This window comes from Meleagris gallopavo, chromosome 1, assembly GCF_000146605.3.
Source record: "Meleagris gallopavo isolate NT-WF06-2002-E0010 breed Aviagen turkey brand Nicholas breeding stock chromosome 1, Turkey_5.1, whole genome shotgun sequence".
Taxonomy (NCBI): domain Eukaryota; kingdom Metazoa; phylum Chordata; class Aves; order Galliformes; family Phasianidae; genus Meleagris; species Meleagris gallopavo.
Genome location: NC_015011.2, coordinates 75,789,885 through 75,795,964, shown reverse-complemented (window position 1 = coordinate 75,795,964; position 6,080 = coordinate 75,789,885).

Sequence of the window (6,080 nt, the reverse complement as noted above, 5' to 3'; positions counted from 1 at the left end):
CCTTGTCTTTTTCCCTTGAGTATTTAATACAGAATTTTGCCAATGTACCCCTACTGCTTTGCAACTGTGAACCTCCTTTCGCTCTCTTCTGGTGTCCTCACATTTTCAGTGTTCATTCTTACTGCTGTTGTCGTTTTCTGTGAGTGTGTGATTGTCCTCTGTTCTTCCTTGTGCTTGTCAGAGGACCACACCATGGCTCAGGTTGGCATGGATCTCTGGGTTCATCTGGTCCTACTCCTGTGCTCAAGCAGGGACACGTCCAGGTGGGTTTTGAAGATCCCTAAAGAGAAGGCTGCATAAACTCTCTGGGCCACCTGTTCTGATGCTCTGTTAATTGGCCAGCATTCATCTCCTGTTTCTTGGCCTTCCAGACTGCAGCTGCAATTCCTGCTGGTCCAAGTGCTGTGCATTCATACTCTTTGCTCACTCAGATGTGGTTACTTTTCCTTGTGACAAAGCAAGCAGTAATTTCTATTTCTGCAGCAGCCCGGAACATGATCTGGTGTTCTCTTCTTTGGTTCTGCTCCCCAGTGAATAAATATTTTTTCTAGAAACTATAAGTAAGCTTTCTAACAAGATTGTTCTCAAATGTCCACTCCACCAGTGTTTTGGTGTTGGGTATGTGCAGACTTGAGGTCTCGCTCTTGTGTCTACACTTGTCTTGCTAGCTCACCTCCCACAGGCTTTGCCTTGGTTTTTCTCCCCATGCTTTGAGTTTGTGGGAGAACTTGATGTACTGTTAGCTTGATGTACTACAAGTTTTAAGAAGGGATAGGGCAGGAGGGATTGGGGAGTTGCCATCTATGTTAGGAAGTGAATAGATTGTGAAGAGCTGCCTGTGAGAGACACAATCAGGTTGAGAGCTTGTGTGTTAAAATTAGGGACCAGACCAATGAAGGACATCTGGAGTCAGGGTCTACTACAGGCTGCCTGATAAGGAGGGGAACAGGTTGACGAGGCATTCTTGCTTTAGTTACAAAAAACATTGCATTTGCAGACTTTCATTCTGATGGGGGGATTCCCAGCAGACATTTGGGTGGTTGAAAAGCAACCTGGCAAGTTGTAGGCAATCCAGGAGACCCGTGGAGTCTGTTGAGGATAATGTCAGATATTGGACAAACCAACTAGAGACAGTGTTACTGGACCCGGTACTCACCAGTGCAGAGGAAATCATTTAAAGAAATTAAGACTAGAGGTAATTTGGGCTGTAGTGCCCGTACCCTGGTTGAGTTTGTGATCTTGTGGAATATTGGCCTGGCAAAGAGCAGTCAGGACTGGTGGCCTTCTACAATGGAGTGATGGCATTGGTGGACAAAGGAAATCTAGTGATTACATCTACCTGGACTTCTGTAATGCCGCTGATATGGTCCCACACCACCTCCTTAATCTCTAAATTGGAGATACAGATTTGAAAGATGGAATATTCAGTGGATAAGGAATTGGTTGGAATGTCACAGCCAGAAGGTTGTGGTCAATAGCTCTATGTCCAGGTGGAGGTCAGTGACAAGTGGTGCTCCTCAGGGGTCTGTCTTGGGACTGGTGGGCTTCAAGATCTTTGTCAATGACATAGACAGTGGGATTGAGTGTACTCTCAGCAAGTTTGCTGAAGACACCAAGCTGAATGGTGCAGTTGACGCAAAATGCTCAAAAAGTGAGCACTTAAGAACCTAATGACGTTTAACAAGGCCAAGTGCAAGGTGTTGCACTTGGGTTAAGGCAATCCCAGATACGTATATAAACTGGGAGAAGAACTAATTGACAACAGTCCCATGGAGAAGGACTTTGGGGGGGTCTAGCAAAGGAAAAGCTTGGTGTGAGCCAACAGTGTGCATGTGCAGCCTAGAAGGCTGATCGGGGGTTCAAATTGGGTGATTTTCAAGGCCCATTTCTTGAAGCCATTCTATGATTCTATAATTCCATTATTCTATTAGTGTTTTGTGCATGGTGTTAAGGACAGCTGAATACAGCAAGCTAAAGGAGCTAGGGATTGTTACTACATTCAGCAAGCAGTGAAGATGAGCATGAACTTCAGAAATACACACACAAATGATAGATATGGCCAACCATGGAGAAATCAGCAGAAATAGGGAACAAGTGCTGTGGCAGGTGCTCAGGAAAATACAAAGAGCACTCAAAATGGAAATGCCAAAAATGGCCCAATCCTGTTTTTACAGGCTTATCAAACCTTGAGTATGCTAGTGGACCTTGTATATGCACGCTTTCATGGATCTCTGGTTGCTGGTCATCAGACTGGTGGTCTGCCAATATCTAGCTTTCAGGCCCTTGATCCTACTTACTGGTTATTCCAGTAGAATAACCAGTAAAAAAAAAAGAGCTTTTTTTTTTTCCAAACACACACGCTTGCCAAGGTAGCACAAATAGCTTACTATGGAGATACCCTGGCTGGTGGTAATTGGGTGCAGTGCTTAGCTGGACAGGCATACTAAACAGAGAGTTTCCTTGAGACTATCTCTGGTACTTATTCCACTTCTCCTGTTTATTTCTCCCTGGTTTCTCTTGATACCCCTTTTCCCCGCATTTGATCTTTCCCACCAAAATTCCATCGCAAGTTTTGCTCCTTAACATCATGCAATAATTTTTACAAAGTGCAACAGTTCTCAAACATCCCATAATAAATTTTCTTCTAAAACCTCGTGATCTTAATTTTCTTATCAGTTATGAAGTTTCTGGCTGAACCTTTTCAAGGATGCACTTGTGTGATACCTGCAATGGTTCAGTTTGTCAGTGTCTTGGGAGTTCTGGTCTTTGTTATAGCCTCTGTTATCTTCTGCTTTTAATTTATTACATTTCTGCTTCTTCTAGGTTGTTTGGTTGTTTTTTTTTCCCTTGGACATTTTGTGCTGACTAGTTGTTAGCCAGATACTCTTAGAGCTTGAAATTACTTTTCCGTGTGTTTCACAGCAAATTATGAAGCCTCTGAATGCACCTGTCTCACTTCAAGCTTACATGGTAAAGTCTCTGGATTGTCTGACATACAGGACCCTAGGCTTTCCCAAGGCCTTTCAGAAAAATTAATCAATGCTAGGCACTGACATGAAAAGAATTATTAGATTGCAAAGCAGAGAAAATTACCTCCTTGTATAGAATAACACTTCTTCAGTTCTGCATTTCAAATGTCCTCTATCAAGGGGGAAAAAAAAAAAAAGGATTGTTAAACTAAAATATGTTCAGAAGAGAACTAATACATCCAAAGCTATGGAATGGTTTCTGCAAGAGGGGCGGTGGGAGAGCGGGTCTTTTTAAGCTTGGAGAAGAGACTATGGGGAAATAAACAATACAATGATGCATAGAAGTGTGAGCAACACTGAGAAAATGATCAGGAAACAGATGTTAACTGTTTTCCAGCAATAATAACAGATCCTATGACATATCTAAGTCACCCAAGGTGTAGAGAGCTGTGGAAACTTATAAAGATTTAAAACATCCCGGATATAGGGTGGCTTTTATTTAGCGAGGCTGGGAATTCTGCTAGGAAGAAATTGTTTACTCAGAGGGCAATGAGGCACTGGCACAGGCTGTCCAGTGGAGCTGTGGGTGTCCCATCCCTGGAGGTGTTTAAGGCTTGGTTGGATGGAGCCCTATGTAGCCTGCTCTGATGGGTGGCAGACCTGCCTATGGGTTGGAACTAGATTGGCTTTAACTAGATTGGCCTTCCAACCCAAGCCAGTCTATGATCCTATGAAGCAGTGCCTGTCCTTCTGGCAGTGATGCTAACCTGATGTGTTGCTGTGTGCTGCAGTCCCCACACTAGCATGAAGCATCCTGACTTGACAGTCCCTCTGTCTTGATAACCCCAGTGGCAGGGGTAGAAAGTGCTTGGTTTGGATCCCAGCATAACAGTGAACCTCCAGGTCATGTCAGGTTCCTCTGAACGATGAGAATAGATGTTGTCTTCATCTCTTCAATAAAACCAGTCTCTTAGCAAGTGTAATTTCACCTGTTTTGCTTGCCTGTGAGCTTTTTGCTGTAGCTGGGGGAAGATGGAAGAAACTTGTACTTTTCATAGGTGGTTTGCTCCCATTCTGATCTTTTCATAAGCCGCAGCAGTTATCACTGCTTAGATGGATAACATGAGCAACAAAGCAAGAGCTGGGGCAGAGCAAAGCAAGAATCATAGAATCGTAGAATTGTAGAATCATAGAATGGCTTGGGTTGGAAGGGACCTCAAGGATCATCAAGTTCCAACCACCCTGTCTCAGAACTGGGAAACTGAACTGAGGGTTGGAAATAGAGCTGGGATATAAAACACTGTCATAAATTAAAAGCTGAATGAGAGAAAACTGGTGCAATGTTTCTTGGTATCTATTCCACTGTGTTACACGCAAATCTTAGTGGGTGGCATTTAACAGCTTGAAGAGAAAAAAAAAAAAAGTAAGCAGTTCTGTAACAGCTGACACATGCTGTGAAGTTATTTAGGCCATAAACAAGGCCAGATGTTGCAAAACAAATTTGGAAAATAGAAGAAGTGAGCTGGTGTGTGACCACCAGTGTGACAGGAGCAGCGTCATACTTGTAAGATCTTAAATTAAGCGGAGATGCAGGACTACTTACTGTGGCAAAATAAGGAAAACAGACTTCTGGGGAGAAGGCTGGCTGCAACACTGAAGAAGTAATGGAAACAGAAGAGAATCTAACAGCAATACAGCAATGTAAGTTGTTGCTGCTGGCAGTGATGTGTGCAGCAGAGCTGGGGATGGGCAGAGGATATCCAGAGGAAGGGACTGAAATACTGTATTGCACATTTCAGAAATACAGGTACAAAATTTAGGTCCTGGAGTACTAGATCTCATTGCATATAACCACACAGATGCATACACTTGTAGGGGCTGAAGCCAGAAGTATTTCAGTGCCTCCCCATTTGCACCCAGATCTGGGCAGCTAACTCTGGGCTGCTGGCTTTGCCTGGTATGAGTGATGCCCATAGCAGCACCCAACTTTAGGTGTGGATAGGAGCAATCAATTCTGGGAGTGGGCTGCAGTGACATGTACTGGAAACGGCAAGACAAGAAAGTTTATGCTGAATTGTTCCAACAGAGCATGGTGCAAAGTAGAGTGTTATGCTAGGGAAGGAGAACTGAGTTGTATGGGATATTATAGACACTGGTGTTTACCTGTGCCTTGAAATAGCAGCCTATAGGAAAGCCAGGGAGCCAATCTGAATAACTGAATGATGGATTTCATGTATGAAGTGCTTGTATAGGAGCATGCGTTAGCCACTAAAAGGCTTTGTTAGCTGGGAGAATGGGAGCATCTCAAATGGGTAGTGAAAGCTAAAGCAAGGCTGGGCACATGACTTCAATGTGTGATTATCCACCTAGGGAATCCACCTCGATTTGCCTGTGATGAATTACAGCAGAGCGTTGATCTTTTATCTTGCTGTCAGCAACTACAGACACAGTCACCCACCAGCACCTGAGTGAGCAACAGAAATTTGCACTGACTGTTTTTTGCACGGGGTCAGAAAATGCAGTGGTCCTCTCTTGGCCTTAGAATCCATGGGTGTAAGAGAAACATCAGCACATCTGTCGATAAGTGCCTATTCTCATGTTGGTTCTAGCTGTAAGAGGAGCCCTGCACATGCAGGCAGCTGGAGTCCAGCAGCAGAGATCAGTCCTGTGAAGAGAAGCATTGAAGGAAGCTGATGGCAGGTGACGGGACACAAGCAGCAGTCCCACCCTCGGTGCCTCTGGGAGGGACTGCCAGCTAGGCCTGGCTGCGAAGGGTCTGGTTGTGCTAGCGCAGCTGGCCATTTTCGGGGGTCTGAGGACCCCAAATCACAGAGCACTGAGGCACTGAGCAGTGTGTGTTCCTCCCTCTGCTATTGGGGTAAGGGACCATCATCCAAGCCCTGACCTGGGGCTGGGGGAAGACTGCAGAACCCCTGAGGAGGGCTCAGACTGCGGGCAGAACTAATTCCGCTTGGTAAGCAACAAGGAGGTCACAAGACAGCGCGTTTCAGAGCCGCGGCGCCTCCGCACGACCTCCCGTACCCTCACGGGGCGGCGACTTCCCGCAGGCGAGCTGTTGGCGGGGCAGCGGGAGGCTCCAGCACACCGCTT